Genomic DNA, 21,859 nt, shown 5'->3' with positions numbered 1-21,859 from the left:
GTTAAATTGACTGACACGATCCTCTAGACAAGACTATTCAACTTTTACTTAATTATATAGTATACTCTCAATTTAGAATGTTTTTCAATTCATTATCAACCTTTATATATATATATATATATATATGACACTTCAAGCTTGGAAGTTCATATCATATTCAAATGGCTTCTCTTAAAACAAGTGTTTGTGTGCTTTTGTTTCTTTTCTATTGTAGTTTCAATGTGTTTGAAGCTACTGAATCTCATGAAAGCCTAGCTCCTGCACCAACTCACCACGACAGCCACCACAAAGCAGCCGCTCCAGGCCCGCATCATCATCATCATCGCCGCCACCACCACCATCACCACCATGCGCCTGCGCAGTCCAAGATCAATGTCATCGAATCTGCCGAATCTCATGGCAACCCTGTTGTTGCACCAACTCATCATGATAGTCACGGTGCATCAAGCCCTCACCACCACCGCCATGGCCACCACCATGTAGCTGCTCCAAGCCCTCACCACCACCACCACCATGGCCACCATCATGTGGCTGCTCCAAGCCCTCATCACCACCACCTGCCTACGCAGTCCAAGTTCAATGTCATCGAATCTGTTGAATCTCATGGCAACCCTGTTGTTGCACCAACTCATCATGGCAGTCACCACCAAGTAGCTGCATCAAGCCCTCACCACCACCACCACGGCCACCATCATGTAGCTGCTCCAAGCCACCCCCACCACCCCCACCACCCCGACCATGCCCACCATGCCCACCACGCCCACCACCCCCACCACCCCGACCATGCCCACCATGCCCACCACGCCCACCACGCCCACCACAAAGAAGGTGCCCCAAGCCCTCACCACCACCACGCCCACCACAAAGTAGCTGCCACCATATAGTCCCATTAACATCCATTGTAATGGACCTATTTTTCTTTTAAAATAATCCTATTACTCTGGGTATATCATGAATTGTTCAAGCAAAAAATATCTAAAGTTGGTTTTAACTTTAAAATTTGTCATTAACTTCAATATTCATAAATAGTGCAAATAGGGTGAAAACAGAGTTAAAATAAGGTTTAAACATCTTCTAACAGCGAAATCAAACATGCAATTTAATCAAGGGTGGAAAAAATAATCTCATTCAAAATTCAAAATAAGGGTGTTTCTTAATTCTTACCATTTTTGGATTCAAGCATTTTCTCTTTGGGATCTCTTCACAAGATTTGGTCGGTATGATAAACAATCACCTAAAAGTCATAATTTAAACATAAATACTATCCTTAAATTCATAAATCATATCTTGGGTTCTTCCTCAATTATTAATCGATTTCGGTAGTTCAAAAGTTTAGACCTATGAAGAATCATGTTTTGAGCCACTTCCGTGAAGGATTCTCGACCAAAAACCGTCCTGAACTCCGCAAATTTGAGTTTGAATCTCACTTTTCAGCTTCCTCTTTCAAAAATCCTAGCCCCTCTTTTCTTTTCCTTTTTCTAAGAAGGCTTGTACCTTCGTAACCTCGGTGTTATAGAAAGGTTAAATCGGGTAAGAAGGGTTAAGGGCATCACAACGACCGCCGATAGTAGTAGCTTTAACAACAGGGGTGAAAGTGTGAGTGTATTTGAGACAAAAAACTAAGTATAACTTTTGGCAACAAGACGAGTCTTGAAATGCTCAATAGATTCATCGAGCAAATAGTTAGTGTTAAACACCCATTTAGAGCCCACGTGTTGCGCGGGCGAAGAACAAAAATCTAAGTGTCGTTTATTGTAAAGCTCGAATTTTCTCATCCATGGCAGCAATCCAAACACAATTCTTAGCAGTAGATATGAATTTTCTTGGCTCAATGTATGCAAGAAGAGCAAAAAGAAGTCCAAATTGTTGGATGACGAGTTTTGAAAATATAAACTTTTGCTCGTGTGATCGTAGGATCAAAACCCAAAGAAGATGAAGAATCAGTAGCAAGTTCAATAGGGGGCGAATCATAAGCCGAGGGTGACAAAGAGGAACCTGCAAGAGAAGTATCAATTTGCACATACTAATCCACAAGGTCATAACAAATATCACATGGAGATGAGCTAGATGGAGAAATGTGCAGTGAAGAAGGGGTAGGTGATCAATATGGTAAAAGACGCGGCTCCAAGAAATTTGAAATATGAAAAGAGGAAAGAGACCTAGGGACAACAGAAAAATGAGCTTCATCGAATTGAATGTGACCGGTGATATATAGCCTAGTGGTGGTTGGATCAAGACAACAAAACCTTTTACTAGGGGGACTATAACCCAAGAAAATGCAATGAGTCATTTTATTTCTTTTCAAGTCATATTAATGCCGATATGATTTGTTCTACACGTCTTTTGCATTTGGACGAAGCTATGTGTAAAAAAGAAAATATTAGTATTCGCTTTAAAAAATACAAATTTCATTTTACCCGAACCCAAAACACCTTCTTGTCCACCTTGATGCATTTGATTTCTTCGTCTAACTGAATCTGCTACATGCTAGTCATAGCATCTCATTGATTGTTGTATATTATATTTTGAGATTAACGACCTTACCGTCTATAGTTGATACCCCTTTCAGTTTGATACTCAATAACTTCTCTATCATCGACTCTTGTAGTTGTCGTAGGTACCTTGATCTCAACTATATAAATTAACAAATAAACTGTATTTTTTTTTATAGAAAAAATAAAGGACAAATATACTGAATGAACCATTTCAAACTATATAGCATTCAATGGCCTTAAATTGCTCACAACTAAATAACTCCATGTTGAAACCATAAAGAGCTTACTTTTATTATCTTTCAAACCCTATTAATACGTACACCAATCGACAAAGATGATATCAAAAACGACTTGAATAACACCGGCAATGGCACAAGTGAATTATCTCATTGCTGCTCTATCGCTCCACATAGTTTGGTCATTATGTACGAGCAAATTGTGCAGTGCTTCTGATCTAAAAAAATTTGGATCTTTTCCTTCCATTCTTATTTTCGGTGATTCTACGGTAGATACGGGAAATAACAACTTCATTCCCACCATTATAAAGGCTAATTACTCTCCTTATGGCAAAGATTTTCCCAGTCATATTGCTACTGGAAGGTTCAGTAATGGAAAACTCATTCCGGACATGGTGGCTTCTAGGTTGGGCATAAAGGAGCTTGTTCCTCCATTTTTGGATCCAAAATTGTCAAATGATGACGTGAGAACGGGAGTTAGTTTTGCATCAGCCGGCTCAGGGTTTGATGATCTAACTACTATGACATACAAAGTTATTCCTATGATGATGCAAGTTGATATGTTCAAGAATTATATTCAAAGACTTACCGAGATTGTAGGTGTAGATGAAAGTAAGAAGATTATTGGTAGTGCTTTAGTTATTCTTAGTGCAGGAACTAATGACTTTACCAAAAATTTCTACGACCTTCCGGTAAGGAAACTACAATACAATATTAGCGGTTACCAAGATTTCATCCAAGATAGACTACAAAGCTTCATCGAGGTAAATTAAACCATATGCACACTATTAAACCTCATCAATATTTATAATCCAAATTCATTCACATAAGCTTATGAACTCTAACATACTAAACAGGAAATTTACGAGCTTGGATGTCGCAATATAGTGGTTGCTGGCCTCCCTCCTATTGGTTGTCTTCCCATTCAAGAGACTATATCGTTTCAACCTCCTCTAAAGCGAATATGTTTGGAAGATCAAAACTCGGACTCCATATCCTATAATCAGAAGCTTTCAAAGTTGTTGGGCAATCTACAATCGCAACTACATGGAAGCACAATATTGTACGCTGACATTTACACCGCTCTCATCGACATGGTCAATAATCCTCACAAGTATGGTAAGTCGGTGCCCATCAAAATAGAAACCTTTATCAACTTATATGATCTAAGGTCGTACATATTTTAGAGAAATCGAGTTCTAAGAATCATTTTCAACTAAGTTTTGCCTGGGGCTTTTGGTCGCACAGGTTTTGAGCATACGAACACAGGTTGTTGTGGAACTGGATTGGCAGAAGTAGCGCCTCTATGTAATGCATTAACCCCAACATGTGAAGATTCATCAAAATACCTGTTTTGGGATAGCGTCCATCCGACCGAAGCAGCTTACAAATTCATGACTGAATTATTTCTCAAGCAATTTCTTTAATCACCTAAATCAAAATTGAATAGTTTCGGGTTCTAACTCTAAGGCTTCAGTGTTAGCCGATTTTAAAATGAAACTTGTCTAGACTACTTTCGTAATACTTTTTTTTTTCTTTCTCTAGTTAACAACGAAGCCTATAGTCTGTAAATGTATTTATCACGATCAAATGGACACAAATAGTGTATTTCCAAGCAAAATCTCGTTTTATTTTTATTTATTTATTTCAGAATGACAAATACTCTTAAGCAACTTATAAAGGTATAATAAAAGATTTTTACATTCGATCCTACAATGAAAAAAAAAAAAAGAATTGTATACGTACCAAATAATAAATATAATAAATATTTAGAGGCAGAACGACATATTCTTTTTTAATATAAAAAAGAAATATCTATGGTATTGAACTATTGTACATTTCAATTTAAATTAGAAACTGTACTTACAATACAAATCATTATTAACCATATATAGATTTGATGGTATATAAAAATCATTATGTATTACAAATTATCATATGGTAGGAGGATATTAAATGCGTGATCTAAAAAATATTTTATAAATAAAATAATCATAATTCACCGTATTGTTCAACTAACATGATAATGTGAATTTCTTAATATATTTTTTAAAAGAAAAATTAATTTTAAATTTAAACATTTCTTATTAAATACCGAACCCAACAATACTGAACCATAAAATTTTTGGGTTGGGTTGGCTCGGGAATGGATTTGAGATTCAAATCTCTTAGTTGAAGGTACATGTCAATTATCTCTAAATTATATTCATTCAATATGACAAAACCATGTGTTATGTTTTGGACGTTTTTTTTTAATGTAGTTGTAATATTCTTCTCCAAGTCCACGGCTAGGAGGTATTAGTCTGTTAGTTGATAATGTCCGTTATGTTTGGCTCACATACCATTTATAACAGCTTTGGAGATAATATCTATTATGTCTTGCTCAGATACTATTTATAACAGCTCGAAGTCACTACAGGATATTTTATGGGCTTTAGCCCCGTTACATACTATTAATTGATTTAAAGAGTTTAAAAAAGATTAATTTGGAAAACAGAAAATAAATCGTAATATCACGAAAAATGGGTAGCTTAAAGCGGGCTCTAGGTTATTCTGTTGTTTTGACTCTTTGAGTCTTTCTTAGTTTGAGAGCACTAGGAATGTAACGACCCAAAATTTTCTACTTAATTTAAGGTTCCTACTATATACATATCATAAACATTGAATGTGGAAATACTTCATTTAAATCCCATAAAACGTAACCCTTATCTTAAATCACAGCCATGGACTTACGTGTTTCGAAAACATCTTAAAAAAAACGACACAACAAAAGATCAAATAAAATAAATAAACATTTAAGTTAAAAACATCCTATTCTAGCCCAAGTCTAAGAAAATAAATACCACTATCCTATGCATGTGCCATGGTCTCGAGTTGCGATGTCTTTGTCAGCCGTACAGGAATGTCTTGCCTTAGCCTGAAAAATGTAGTAGCACATGGCTTGAGTATTTAAAGAAATACTCGATAAGTGACCCTATTATTGGGGTTAAATGCAAGAACATGCGAATGCAATGACGGGACCTATCCTTTCAATCTATTTTCCTACGGTACTGTCCTAACGGGTAAATTAGACGTGTACCATATACTCTACACACAGCCCATACGTGGGAGTATGGACTCACCAATCAGTTTGCACACCGCTGGGCCACCTTTCTTGTCAGGCGAGCATACTTTGGGAGCTCCTTAGGCCGGACACTCGTTAGAACTAGTAACCGTCACGACAGCGCTATTCAAAACATAACGATTGTTGTCCTGCCATTGGATGTACGCGTCCGTACCCTCGTGATGTAATAGGGGTATTCCCCCAAATGCATGAGCACACATAATGCATGAGGTGTAACGATAAGGGTTTCAAAAAGGAAAAAAAAAACCTTAAATCTCGTCTGAAATCGCGAGATTTTCGGTGAGGCATGCCTTGCCAACAAGGGCGTATTAATCCCTTGAGTCCCCATATTAAACCCTAGGTACCTTAGCAGCCGTCTTTTCCTTTTGAGTCACTGTCGTACCTGTGAGGGAGGAGCTAAAAGGTTTAGGCGAGGAATCGAAAACGTCGCGAGACTTCAGACTTCTGGGAGTCCTTAGGTAGGAGCAAACCGACGCCAGGGTACTTCGTAACAAGCGGGACAGACTTACCGCCAAGGACGAATAGAAGGCAGTGGTCTCATCGGCAATGGCAGTCGAACTCTACGATTAGGGTTCATCGGGATTCTTGGGTGAGGAAGACAAAGCAGCGGGTTATGGGTCGGGTTCTTCGGGTACCCGTGACCTCGCTCAGCCAACGTGCGGCCCACTGTTGCGGCCCGCGCCTTGCAGACCGCGTCAGACACTGACTTTGGGCCACGTATCCATTCCACTCCGAGACCAACAATACCAGCCTGCATCCAGGAGTTGTGCGCCACCAGGGACCTTCTCGGCTTGTCGGCTCAGTGTTTCAGCTCCACGGCTTGGCTTGGCTCGACGGCTCGGCTTAACGGCTTGGTATAAGAAAAATATACCGATTCCTAGGTTTTCGACCCTTCTGGAGTCATTCCTGCCCTTATTTTAGGCATCTGAGGTCAGTGCAACTCTTAATTATTAAACAAAGATCATGATAGGAGCTTACCTTTATAGTTAGACATAAGGTTTGGTTGGGTTTCCTCATGAAAGGACGCTAAGTGTATATTGTGGTGTTATAGGAGGTAGTTAGACGTGGACGTTAGATTATCACGAGTAACTTCGGCCAAGGCCAAGAGGTAAGTAACCTTACTGTTGGTGTTAGTTATGTATGTACGATGGTGGTGCACTGTGGCCCTTGCATGCACCATGTGTGTTGTTGATGTATGCTAGGTTATATGTTTCTTGCTGTGAAATGCTACGTATGTCATGTTTATGTCATGACTTGCTACCCTGTATGCATGAGCTTGATTGACATGTCACGATTGTAATGAGAACTCCGCATGCCATGAATGTGATGACTAATGTGCTACGATATTCTTCCTCAATGTTTAACCCAGTTATGCTATGTATTGCGGTGAGGGGATGAAACTTTTGTATGTATAATGCCATAGAGGTAAGGGGAGGGGATGAAACTTTTGTATGTATAATGTCATGGAGGTAAACCTTAGGGACCTCATGCAAGCTATGTGCTATGTACATGAGGTTACTTCCCGGTTATGTTAATGATGGTACGGATGCGTACGTTCGATATTATGCTCGCTATGATATCATGCAGACCCTCCTTTTCCGTGACTTCCGGTATTGTATGTCATACGTACCTGACTAAGCCAGGCCCAGGGAGTTCGCATGCGAACTCGCCTGGTGGGTCCACGATTACGTACGGGGGCCATGCGTGGGGAGCTACCATGCATCCACCCTGCCCAGACAAAGCAAGGGCCTAAGGCCATGGAAAGGAATGGAAGAAAGGTCCGCCTCACGTTTTCTTTCTTTTGGTACTTGTGCTTATGTATGTGTTTTGTATGCGACCGACATGTGTTCTAAATGTATGTTGTATGCTTAACCCCAATAGTAAGGCGACTTATTGGATATTTTATATAATAAACAAGCCACGTGCTACCCATATTTTCAGGTAAGGGCAAGGCCCCCCTGTACGGCTGACGGTGAACGCTGCGAAGGCCATGGAAGTCTTAGGGAGGGCTTGTAGTGTCGTAGGCGTCTTGTTTGGACTCTTTCTAATGATAGTTAAATTGCAATTCTTTCTCCTAGTTACATGTTGATTTATTTCTTAGTTAGGTTGTCGCTATTGTTTTCCCCATATATGAACTACTTATAATAATGAACATGACGTCGCTATTGATGTTGTCTTACATAAATTTTCGTACTTTTGTCATACGAGTGCAAGGTAACGTCGCTAATTAGGTTAGAGAACATTAGGTGTGTTACACGAGGTCTCCAATATTTCTACTTTTATCATTAATGAATATAACCCCGCTATCATCTTTCATGCTTAACATATCATTTCTCATTTTTCGGTCTACGTATCATACATAATCCTAACGGTGTTACATTTAATTTCATTTATCGTGATATCATATTCATAACATGCTGTATACATACAATTTAGAAAACATAAGATAACGCTCCATGCTTTTAACATGTCATTTCATAACATGCAATTCATACACAATTACCTCAATGGTCACACAAAACAATCTAAACATAACATATCACATCACAATGTATCGTATCGTAAACATGTCATATTGTAAACAATTCGTGGTCATATCGTTCCCTAACTTATCATAGCCTTAACGTTCTTATACCTATAACAGTCATATTGTTACGTGAACGTACCTTAGTCATATCATCACAAGAACGTATCCTAACACTATCGTTCTATCAGTCGATCACAAACATATCCCTTTCTATCCATATCCTAACCATATTGTTTCATCAATCTCCCCTATCCATAGCACTCTGGTATGTAACCTAGCCTTAACGTTTCATAAACGTATCTTACTTCTATGGTTACATTTCGTTTTGTGCATCCTTCTGTATCCTATCTCAAACATATCCTTGAACACATCGTACCATAATTATTATCATACAATACACATATTATAACATCACATAAACATAATATAAGCATACCGATTCACAAATATTCGCACATATCAGTATATATGAAACGTGCAGAACCACAGGCACGTGTCAACATCAAATATAACCATGTCGATAGTAATGTCATTACCTGGTTAGCTTAAGTTGTTGTCACGAATATATCCTTAATGAAAGTACGATTCTGTCCTTTGAAATCCAAGTCAACTTATGTGAGCCCATGACATCAGTTTCAAATTTGAACTCTATAAAATTATTTCTCTAATTTACCTTGTCCATTGTTAAAAGTCTTGAAATGTTATATATGATGGTGTTAATATAACACATGTGGAAGCAATTTGGATCTTAGGCACTTTTAGAACATCAATTATTGTAAATAACTAGCATGTTCATAAGTATTAAAACTTAATGAGTTTAAATACTAACCTTTTGTAGTTCAAACTCCTTTTGCCTCACGAACCGGTTTCGAACCACCACTAGTGTCTTCTCCACTATCCTCCGGCCTTAGAACGGGACTGTGGAATCCGGTGAGTGACTAAACTTGGGAGGGATTTTGTATATGTGAAAGAGAGTGTTTGTGAGAGGTTTATCTCAAGGTTTTTCATCAAGATGAAGAATCCCTTCCAAGTATCATGATCACTCTATTTAAAGTCAAGTTTGCATGTTCATGCAAACTTAGATCACCAAATTTTGACACTTAAAATTCCACTCAAATGTTTGGGATTATGTGGCAAGCATGCATGTTTGAGTTAACCAAATTTTGACACTCAAAATTCCACTCATACTTGTGGGGTTTATTTGGCAAACATGCAAGTTTGGTTAAACCAAATTTTGACACCTCAAAATTCCACTAACATGGATTTTTCCATTAGATGAAAGTCAACATTTTGACATTCTTCATTTTAATTCAACAATTAATTTGAATAATGAATTTCAAATTAAAGTAACATTAAAGGATTAATTAAACTATTTAATTAATATTTAATATTAATTCAAATGCCAATCCCAATCAATTCCGACACATAATTGATTAAGATATTTAAATCTTATTTAAATATCTCAGATTCTCTCTTTTCGTTTAATTCGTAAATAAAACAAAAATTGCGGTTAAATATATCGTATATATGTAACGCATATTCCCTAATTTGAATTCGAACACTTCGAACTCACTCGTCACACTGTTCTATGGTTTAGTCCGATATGAGCTAGCAGAGGGACCTAATGGACCTATAGATCATGGGCTCCAACGATCCAAGATTAACCGATTAAACTCATTAACCTGGTTAACCAACATTCGTTAACTACTAGGACACTCCACTATAGCCTAGTAGTTGCACTCCCCTCACTATAGATATATTTCTGTCCATCTGATATAACCATGATTAGTAAGTCGATCCTTCACAGGTTGTTCGTAACTAGAACTGGGTCAATTTACCGTTTTACCCCTGAAGTTACTTCTTGTTCCTTATGTCTCACTGATCCTCTAATGAACAATTGGTTTGTGGTCCAACCAGTAAACCGATCCCTCTCAGGCCAATGAGAGGGTGGGGCCCCTTGTTCAAGACCTAGAGTCAGTGCTTAAGGGAACTACCTTTCTTCTATCCCTAAAAGTGGGTAGGAGCAAATTTCGTCTTGCACCCCACGTCCCCAGCCATTCACCCAGTCTTACCCCTGAAATGGGAGGCCTGTTGAGTCGGCGAACTAGAGCCACTCTCACCCATGCAAATCTAAGAATAATTCCGAATAAACAGGAGTTCATGGTTAGCTCAGGATTAAAACCGAGTTACCTAGGTTATCGAATGAAAAGAAAATCAGTCTCAACAGTAAACGACTTTATAAAGTGAGAGTGGTTTTCTTCATGGTCCGATCTTATGCAATACTCATTGCATAGGACGCCCCCACTCACATGTCTCCACATGCACAATTTAGTGATCACCTTGTTTATATCATATACAAAAGTGGGCCGCATCCATAGTGTCCCCAGAATAAGGTACTCAACCTTATCCTTATACTATAGATCATTTTGACTATATACTTGAACTTGATCCACTCTTATGTCTCTACATATAGTTCAAGTAATCATACTATAGCCAGAGTGTTCTTAGTTTATTGGATTTAGATTAATGATCGTAAAGTTCACTTTATTCAATAACAATTTTTACTGAATAAACATCAATAATAACTTTATTGAAAATAGAATATATTTTTGTTTAAAAACTATGAGTTTTAGGACATAAAACCCAACAAAATATATAGATATATATAATTATATATAATTATATTATTTTTTTAAATATTATATATCTATAATTATATTTTTATTAAAAATCTTATTTTACTTGGTTACTGTTGTATTAAAAAAAAAAACTTTACTGCTCTCTATATTTATAATTCTCTCTAATATTTAGTTTGTGGTTTGTAATTACTGAATCTTCATTTTTTTTTATCACGATTTACTGGATTGCCTTCTAATTTTGTTAGCATGTATTACAAATTTCTAATGGATCCCTGGTTTCAAGTTATTCTACCCCTTCTTCCTCGTTTCTTTATTTATTTCATTATTTATGACTTTTTTTTTTTCTTTTTTTTTTCTTTTTTTTTTTTTTTTTTTGGCTATTACAAGGAACTAGAACCTCTACCGACACTCACGACCCTAAAGTGCTCAGTCTACTGAAAACAACCTAACCTAGGTCATCGTCTAGCCAACCTAACTCTAACGCCCTAGCTCTATGCAGATAAACACACTCCACAGTGAGAACACACAATCCAACACCTGAAGCTAACACCTAGTGTATCATGCTCACATACAAGCAAACAAGTTCAACGGGGAGATACCATCCATCAATCACCTAAAGCACATATCGCAATAGCCCATCATCCTTTCTAACACGATTGAAATCAGTGGAAAGCATATAAAACAACATTCATCACAAATCTCATCATAGGGACATATTGGTAATTTCTTAAATCATGCATAACATACTCATCCATATTGTCTCACTCGTACTTTAGTCGTGCATATTCTCTTCCATATTTTAGTCATTTTTCCTTGTTGATTACTATATTGTTTTAAAATTTTATTATGGATCTTTAAGTCTATACATTATTATTTTATTAGAAAAAAAATAGAGAAATCAAAGATTATTCCACACAACCTTTTCTCTTTCCACCTTTGGTTCTTAATATTTTTCTATTTAATTTGTTGGACCAAAACATTCCCGAATCAAATTCTTAAACTGACATTTTAAATTAAATATAAAACTTTAATTAAGAAATTTGTTGAATTCATATGTGGAACGTGAGTTTGGTTCTTTATTTTAAAATCCAAATATAGATGAAAATCGAGTTAAATTGACTGACACGATCTTCTAGACAAGACTATTCAACTTTTACTTAATTATATAGTATACTCTCAATTTAGAATGTTTTTCAATTCATTATCAACCTTTATATATATATATATATATCTATATATGACACTTCAAGCTTGGAAGTTCATATCATATTCAAATGGCTTCTCTTAAAACAAGTGTTTGTGTGCTTTTGTTTCTTTTCTATTGTAGTTTCAATGTGTTTGAAGCTACTGAATCTCATGAAAGCCTAGCTCCTGCACCAACTCACCACGACAGCCACCACAAAGCAGCCGCTCCAGGCCCGCATCATCATCATCATCGCCGCCACCACCACCATCACCACCATGCGCCTGCGCAGTCCAAGATCAATGTCATCGAATCTGCCGAATCTCATGGCAACCCTGTTGTTGCACCAACTCATCATGATAGTCACGGTGCATCAAGCCCTCACCACCACCGCCATGGCCACCACCATGTAGCTGCTCCAAGCCCTCACCACCACCACCACCATGGCCACCATCATGTGGCTGCTCCAAGCCCTCATCACCACCACCTGCCTACGCAGTCCAAGTTCAATGTCATCGAATCTGTTGAATCTCATGGCAACCCTGTTGTTGCACCAACTCATCATGGCAGTCACCACCAAGTAGCTGCATCAAGCCCTCACCACCACCACCACGGCCACCATCATGTAGCTGCTCCAAGCCACCCCCACCACCCCCACCACCCCGACCATGCCCACCATGCCCACCACGCCCACCACCCCCACCACCCCGACCATGCCCACCATGCCCACCACGCCCACCACGCCCACCACAAAGAAGGTGCCCCAAGCCCTCACCACCACCACGCCCACCACAAAGTAGCTGCCACCATATAGTCCCATTAACATCCATTGTAATGGACCTATTTTTCTTTTAAAATAATCCTATTACTCTGGGTATATCATGAATTGTTCAAGCAAAAAATATCTAAAGTTGGTTTTAACTTTAAAATTTGTCATTAACTTCAATATTCATAAATAGTGCAAATAGGGTGAAAACAGAGTTAAAATAAGGTTTAAACATCTTCTAACAGCGAAATCAAACATGCAATTTAATCAAGGGTGGAAAAAATAATCTCATTCAAAATTCAAAATAAGGGTGTTTCTTAATTCTTACCATTTTTGGATTCAAGCATTTTCTCTTTGGGATCTCTTCACAAGATTTGGTCGGTATGATAAACAATCACCTAAAAGTCATAATTTAAACATAAATACTATCCTTAAATTCATAAATCATATCTTGGGTTCTTCCTCAATTATTAATCGATTTCGGTAGTTCAAAAGTTTAGACCTATGAAGAATCATGTTTTGAGCCACTTCCGTGAAGGATTCTCGACCAAAAACCGTCCTGAACTCCGCAAATTTGAGTTTGAATCTCACTTTTCAGCTTCCTCTTTCAAAAATCCTAGCCCCTCTTTTCTTTTCCTTTTTCTAAGAAGGCTTGTACCTTCGTAACCTCGGTGTTATAGAAAGGTTAAATCGGGTAAGAAGGGTTAAGGGCATCACAACGACCGCCGATAGTAGTAGCTTTAACAACAGGGGTGAAAGTGTGAGTGTATTTGAGACAAAAAACTAAGTATAACTTTTGGCAACAAGACGAGTCTTGAAATGCTCAATAGATTCATCGAGCAAATAGTTAGTGTTAAACACCCATTTAGAGCCCACGTGTTGCGCGGGCGAAGAACAAAAATCTAAGTGTCGTTTATTGTAAAGCTCGAATTTTCTCATCCATGGCAGCAATCCAAACACAATTCTTAGCAGTAGATATGAATTTTCTTGGCTCAATGTATGCAAGAAGAGCAAAAAGAAGTCCAAATTGTTGGATGACGAGTTTTGAAAATATAAACTTTTGCTCGTGTGATCGTAGGATCAAAACCCAAAGAAGATGAAGAATCAGTAGCAAGTTCAATAGGGGGCGAATCATAAGCCGAGGGTGACAAAGAGGAACCTGCAAGAGAAGTATCAATTTGCACATACTAATCCACAAGGTCATAACAAATATCACATGGAGATGAGCTAGATGGAGAAATGTGCAGTGAAGAAGGGGTAGGTGATCAATATGGTAAAAGACGCGGCTCCAAGAAATTTGAAATATGAAAAGAGGAAAGAGACCTAGGGACAACAGAAAAATGAGCTTCATCGAATTGAATGTGACCGGTGATATATAGCCTAGTGGTGGTTGGATCAAGACAACAAAACCTTTTACTAGGGGGACTATAACCCAAGAAAATGCAATGAGTCATTTTATTTCTTTTCAAGTCATATTAATGCCGATATGATTTGTTCTACACGTCTTTTGCATTTGGACGAAGCTATGTGTAAAAAAGAAAATATTAGTATTCGCTTTAAAAAATACAAATTTCATTTTACCCGAACCCAAAACACCTTCTTGTCCACCTTGATGCATTTGATTTCTTCGTCTAACTGAATCTGCTACATGCTAGTCATAGCATCTCATTGATTGTTGTATATTATATTTTGAGATTAACGACCTTACCGTCTATAGTTGATACCCCTTTCAGTTTGATACTCAATAACTTCTCTATCATCGACTCTTGTAGTTGTCGTAGGTACCTTGATCTCAACTATATAAATTAACAAATAAACTATATTTTTTTTTATATAAAAAATAAAGGTCAAATAAACTGAATGAACCATTTCAAACTATATAGCATTCAATGGCCTTAAATTGCTCACAACTAAATAACTCCATGTTGAAACCATAAAGAGCTTACTTTTATTATCTTTCAAACCCTATTAATACGTACACCAATCGACAAAGATGATATCAAAAACGACTTGAATAACACCGGCAATGGCACAAGTGAATTATCTCATTGCTGCTCTATCGCTCCACATAGTTTGGTCATTATGTACGAGCAAATTGTGCAGTGCTTCTGATCTAAAAAAATTTGGATCTTTTCCTTCCATTCTTATTTTCGGTGATTCTACGGTAGATACGGGAAATAACAACTTCATTCCCACCATTATAAAGGCTAATTACTCTCCTTATGGCAAAGATTTTCCCAGTCATATTGCTACTGGAAGGTTCAGTAATGGAAAACTCATTCCGGACATGGTGGCTTCTAGGTTGGGCATAAAGGAGCTTGTTCCTCCATTTTTGGATCCAAAATTGTCAAATGATGACGTGAGAACGGGAGTTAGTTTTGCATCAGCCGGCTCAGGGTTTGATGATCTAACTACTATGACATACAAAGTTATTCCTATGATGATGCAAGTTGATATGTTCAAGAATTATATTCAAAGACTTACCGAGATTGTAGGTGTAGATGAAAGTAAGAAGATTATTGGTAGTGCTTTAGTTATTCTTAGTGCAGGAACTAATGACTTTACCAAAAATTTCTACGACCTTCCGGTAAGGAAACTACAATACAATATTAGCGGTTACCAAGATTTCATCCAAGATAGACTACAAAGCTTCATCGAGGTAAATTAAACCATATGCACACTATTAAACCTCATCAATATTTATAATCCAAATTCATTCACATAAGCTTATGAACTCTAACATACTAAACAGGAAATTTACGAGCTTGGATGTCGCAATATAGTGGTTGCTGGCCTCCCTCCTATTGGTTGTCTTCCCATTCAAGAGACTATATCGTTTCAACCTCCTCTAAAGCGAATATGTTTGGAAGATCAAAACTCGGACTCCATATCCTATAATCAGAAGCTTTCAAAGTTGTTGGGCAATCTACAATCGCAACTACATGGAAGCACAATATTGTACGCTGACATTTACACCGCTCTCATCGACATGGTCAATAATCCTCACAAGTATGGTAAGTCGGTGCCCATCAAAATAGAAACCTTTATCAACTTATATGATCTAAGGTCGTACATATTTTAGAGAAATCGAGTTCTAAGAATCATTTTCAACTAAGTTTTGCCTGGGGCTTTTGGTCGCACAGGTTTTGAGCATACGAACACAGGTTGTTGTGGAACTGGATTGGCAGAAGTAGCGCCTCTATGTAATGCATTAACCCCAACATGTGAAGATTCATCAAAATACCTGTTTTGGGATAGCGTCCATCCGACCGAAGCAGCTTACAAATTCATGACTGAATTATTTCTCAAGCAATTTCTTTAATCACCTAAATCAAAATTGAATAGTTTCGGGTTCTAACTCTAAGGCTTCAGTGTTAGCCGATTTTAAAATGAAACTTGTCTAGACTACTTTCGTAATACTTTTTTTTTTCTTTCTCTAGTTAACAACGAAGCCTATAGTCTGTAAATGTATTTATCACGATCAAATGGACACAAATAGTGTATTTCCAAGCAAAATCTCGTTTTATTTTTATTTATTTATTTCAGAATGACAAATACTCTTAAGCAACTTATAAAGGTATAATAAAAGATTTTTACATTCGATCCTACAATGAAAAAAAAAAAAAGAATTGTATACGTACCAAATAATAAATATAATAAATATTTAGAGGCAGAACGACATATTCTTTTTTAATATAAAAAAGAAATATCTATGGTATTGAACTATTGTACATTTCAATTTAAATTAGAAACTGTACTTACAATACAAATCATTATTAACCATATATAGATTTGATGGTATATAAAAATCATTATGTATTACAAATTATCATATGGTAGGAGGATATTAAATGCGTGATCTAAAAAATATTTTATAAATAAAATAATCATAATTCACCGTATTGTTCAACTAACATGATAATGTGAATTTCTTAATATATTTTTTAAAAGAAAAATTAATTTTAAATTTAAACATTTCTTATTAAATACCGAACCCAACAATACTGAACCATAAAATTTTTGGGTTGGGTTGGCTCGGGAATGGATTTGAGATTCAAATCTCTTAGTTGAAGGTACATGTCAATTATCTCTAAATTATATTCATTCAATATGACAAAACCATGTGTTATGTTTTGGACGTTTTTTTTTAATGTAGTTGTAATATTCTTCTCCAAGTCCACGGCTAGGAGGTATTAGTCTGTTAGTTGATAATGTCCGTTATGTTTGGCTCACATACCATTTATAACAGCTTTGGAGATAATATCTATTATGTCTTGCTCAGATACTATTTATAACAGCTCGAAGTCACTACAGGATATTTTATGGGCTTTAGCCCCGTTACATACTATTAATTGATTTAAAGAGTTTAAAAAAGATTAATTTGGAAAACAGAAAATAAATCGTAATATCACGAAAAATGGGTAGCTTAAAGCGGGCTCTAGGTTATTCTGTTGTTTTGACTCTTTGAGTCTTTCTTAGTTTGAGAGCACTAGGAATGTAACGACCCAAAATTTTCTACTTAATTTAAGGTTCCTACTATATACATATCATAAACATTGAATGTGGAAATACTTCATTTAAATCCCATAAAACGTAACCCTTATCTTAAATCACAGCCATGGACTTACGTGTTTCGAAAACATCTTAAAAAAAACGACACAACAAAAGATCAAATAAAATAAATAAACATTTAAGTTAAAAACATCCTATTCTAGCCCAAGTCTAAGAAAATAAATACCACTATCCTATGCATGTGCCATGGTCTCGAGTTGCGATGTCTTTGTCAGCCGTACAGGAATGTCTTGCCTTAGCCTGAAAAATGTAGTAGCACATGGCTTGAGTATTTAAAGAAATACTCGATAAGTGACCCTATTATTGGGGTTAAATGCAAGAACATGCGAATGCAATGACGGGACCTATCCTTTCAATCTATTTTCCTACGGTACTGTCCTAACGGGTAAATTAGACGTGTACCATATACTCTACACACAGCCCATACGTGGGAGTATGGACTCACCAATCAGTTTGCACACCGCTGGGCCACCTTTCTTGTCAGGCGAGCATACTTTGGGAGCTCCTTAGGCCGGACACTCGTTAGAACTAGTAACCGTCACGACAGCGCTATTCAAAACATAACGATTGTTGTCCTGCCATTGGATGTACGCGTCCGTACCCTCGTGATGTAATAGGGGTATTCCCCCAAATGCATGAGCACACATAATGCATGAGGTGTAACGATAAGGGTTTCAAAAAGGAAAAAAAAAACCTTAAATCTCGTCTGAAATCGCGAGATTTTCGGTGAGGCATGCCTTGCCAACAAGGGCGTATTAATCCCTTGAGTCCCCATATTAAACCCTAGGTACCTTAGCAGCCGTCTTTTCCTTTTGAGTCACTGTCGTACCTGTGAGGGAGGAGCTAAAAGGTTTAGGCGAGGAATCGAAAACGTCGCGAGACTTCAGACTTCTGGGAGTCCTTAGGTAGGAGCAAACCGACGCCAGGGTACTTCGTAACAAGCGGGACAGACTTACCGCCAAGGACGAATAGAAGGCAGTGGTCTCATCGGCAATGGCAGTCGAACTCTACGATTAGGGTTCATCGGGATTCTTGGGTGAGGAAGACAAAGCAGCGGGTTATGGGTCGGGTTCTTCGGGTACCCGTGACCTCGCTCAGCCAACGTGCGGCCCACTGTTGCGGCCCGCGCCTTGCAGACCGCGTCAGACACTGACTTTGGGCCACGTATCCATTCCACTCCGAGACCAACAATACCAGCCTGCATCCAGGAGTTGTGCGCCACCAGGGACCTTCTCGGCTTGTCGGCTCAGTGTTTCAGCTCCACGGCTTGGCTTGGCTCGACGGCTCGGCTTAACGGCTTGGTATAAGAAAAATATACTGATTCCTAGGTTTTCGACCCTTCTGGAGTCATTCCTGCCCTTATTTTAGGCATCTGAGGTCAGTGCAACTCTTAATTATTAAACAAAGATCATGATAGGAGCTTACCTTTATAGTTAGACATAAGGTTTGGTTGGGTTTCCTCATGAAAGGACGCTAAGTGTATATTGTGGTGTTATAGGAGGTAGTTAGACGTGGACGTTAGATTATCACGAGTAACTTCGGCCAAGGCCAAGAGGTAAGTAACCTTACTGTTGGTGTTAGTTATGTATGTACGATGGTGGTGCACTGTGGCCCTTGCATGCACCATGTGTGTTGTTGATGTATGCTAGGTTATATGTTTCTTGCTGTGAAATGCTACGTATGTCATGTTTATGTATGTCATGTTTATGTCATGACTTGCTACCCTGTATGCATGAGCTTGATTGACATGTCAGGATTGTAATGAGAACTCCGCATGCCATGAATGTGATGACTAATGTGCTACGATATTCTTCCTCAATGTTTAACCCAGTTATGCTATGTATTGCGGTGAGGGGATGAAACTTTTGTATGTATAATGCCATAGAGGTAAGGGGAGGGGATGAAACTTTTGTATGTATAATGTCATGGAGGTAAACCTTAGGGACCTCATGCAAGCTATGTGCTATGTACATGAGGTTACTTCCCGGTTATGTTAATGATGGTACGGATGCGTACGTTCGATATTATGCTCGCTATGATATCATGCAGACCCTCCTTTTCCGTGACTTCCGGTATTGTATGTCATACGTACCTGACTAAGCCAGGCCCAGGGAGTTCGCATGCGAACTCGCCTGGTGGGCCCACGATTACGTACGGGGGCCATGCGTGGGGAGCTACCATGCATCCACCCTGCCCAGACAAAGCAAGGGCCTAAGGCCATGGAAAGGAATGGAAGACAGGTCCGCCTCACGTTTTCTTTCTTTTGGTACTTGTGCTTATGTATGTGTTTTGTATGCGACCGACATGTGTTCTAAATGTATGTTGTATGCTTAACCCCAATAGTAAGGCGACTTATTGGATATTTTATATAATAAACAAGCCACGTGCTACCCATATTTTCAGGTAAGGGCAAGGCCCCCCTGTACGGCTGACGGTGAACGCTGCGAAGGCCATGGAAGTCTTAGGGAGGGCTTGTAGTGTCGTAGGCGTCTTGTTTGGACTCTTTCTAATGATAGTTAAATTGCAATTCTTTCTCCTAGTTACATGTTGATTTATTTCTTAGTTAGGTTGTCGCTATTGTTTTCCCCATATATGAACTACTTATAATAATGAACATGACGTCGCTATTGATGTTGTCTTACATAAATTTTCGTACTTTTGTCATACGAGTGCAAGGTAACGTCGCTAATTAGGTTAAAGAACATTAGGTGTGTTACACGAGGTCTCCAATATTTCTACTTTTATCATTAATGAATATAACCCCGCTATCATCTTTCATGCTTAACATATCATTTCTCATTTTTCGGTCTACGTATCATACATAATCCTAACGGTGTTACATTTAATTTCAATTATCGTGATATCATATTCATAACATGCTGTATACATACAATTTAGAAAACATAAGATAACGCTCCATGCTTTTAACATGTCATTTCATAACATGCAATTCATACACAATTACCTCAATGGTCACACAAAACAATCTAAACATAACATATCACATCACAATGTATCGTATCGTAAACATGTCATATTGTAAACAATTCGTGGTCATATCGTTCCCTAACTTATCATAGCCTTAACGTTCTTATACCTATAACAGTCATATTGTTACGTGAACGTACCTTAGTCATATCATCACAAGAACGTATCCTAACACTATCGTTCTATCAGTCGATCACAAACATATCCCTTTCTATCCATATCCTAACCATATTGTTTCATCAATCTCCCCTATCCATAGCACTCTAGTATGTAACCTAGCCTTAACGTTTCATGAACGTATCTTACTTCTATGGTTACATTTCGTTTTGTGCATCCTTCTGTATCCTATCTCAAACATATCCTTGAACACATCGTACCATAATTATTATCGTACAATACACATATTATAACATCACATAAACATAATATAAGCATACCGATTCACAAATATTCGCACATATCAGTATATATGAAACGTGCAGAACCACAGGCACGTGTCAACATCAAATATAACCATGTCGATAGTAAGGTCATTACCTGGTTAGCTTAAGTTGTTGTCACGAATATATCCTTAATGAAAGTACGATTCTGTCCTTTGAAATCCAAGTCAACTTATGTGAGCCCATGACATCAGTTTCAAATTTGAACTCTATAAAATTATTTCTCTAATTTACCTTGTCCATTGTTAAAAGTCTTGAAATGTTATATATGATGGTGTTAATATAACACATGTGGAAGCAATTTGGATCTTAGGCACTTTTAGAACATCAATTATTGTAAATAACTAGCATGTTCATAAGTATTAAAACTTAATGAGTTTAAATACTAACCTTTTGTAGTTCAAACTCCTTTTGCCTCACGAACCGGTTTCGAACCACCACTAGTGTCTTCTCCACTATCCTCCGGCCTTAGAACGGGACTGTGGAATCCGGTGAGTGACTAAACTTGGGAGGGATTTTGTATATGTGAAAGAGAGTGTTTGTGAGAGGTTTATCTCAAGGTTTTTCATCAAGATGAAGAATCCCTTCCAAGTATCATGATCACTCTATTTAAAGTCAAGTTTGCATGTTCATGCAAACTTAGATCACCAAATTTTGACACTTAAAATTCCACTCAAATGTTTGGGATTATGTGGCAAGCATGCATGTTTGAGTTAACCAAATTTTGACACTCAAAATTCCACTCATACTTGTGGGGTTTATTTGGCAAACATGCAAGTTTGGTTAAACCAAATTTTGACACCTCAAAATTCCACTAACATGGATTTTTCCATTAGATGAAAGTCAACATTTTGACATTCTTCATTTTAATTCAACAATTAATTTGAAT

At 37.7% G+C, this 21,859-nt stretch overlaps 2 pseudogenes; both read left to right on the top strand.

The window, feature by feature from the left end:
• The first annotated feature begins 2,862 nt into the window (after positions 1-2,862).
• Positions 2,863-4,158, top strand: LOC147792688 (GDSL esterase/lipase At2g30310 pseudogene; annotated as a pseudogene).
• A 10,838-nt stretch (positions 4,159-14,996) lies between these two features.
• Positions 14,997-16,292, top strand: LOC147792687 (GDSL esterase/lipase At2g30310 pseudogene; annotated as a pseudogene).
• Positions 16,293-21,859: the final 5,567 nt, after the last annotated feature.

The sequence above is a fragment of the Cucurbita pepo genome, chromosome 5 (assembly GCF_057944985.1).
Source record: "Cucurbita pepo subsp. pepo isolate OVF chromosome 5, ASM5794498v1, whole genome shotgun sequence".
In the NCBI taxonomy this organism is placed as follows: Eukaryota; Viridiplantae; Streptophyta; class Magnoliopsida; order Cucurbitales; family Cucurbitaceae; genus Cucurbita; species Cucurbita pepo.
The sequence above is the reverse complement of the archived record's forward strand: the minus strand, read 5'-3'. Positions and strand labels throughout refer to the sequence as shown.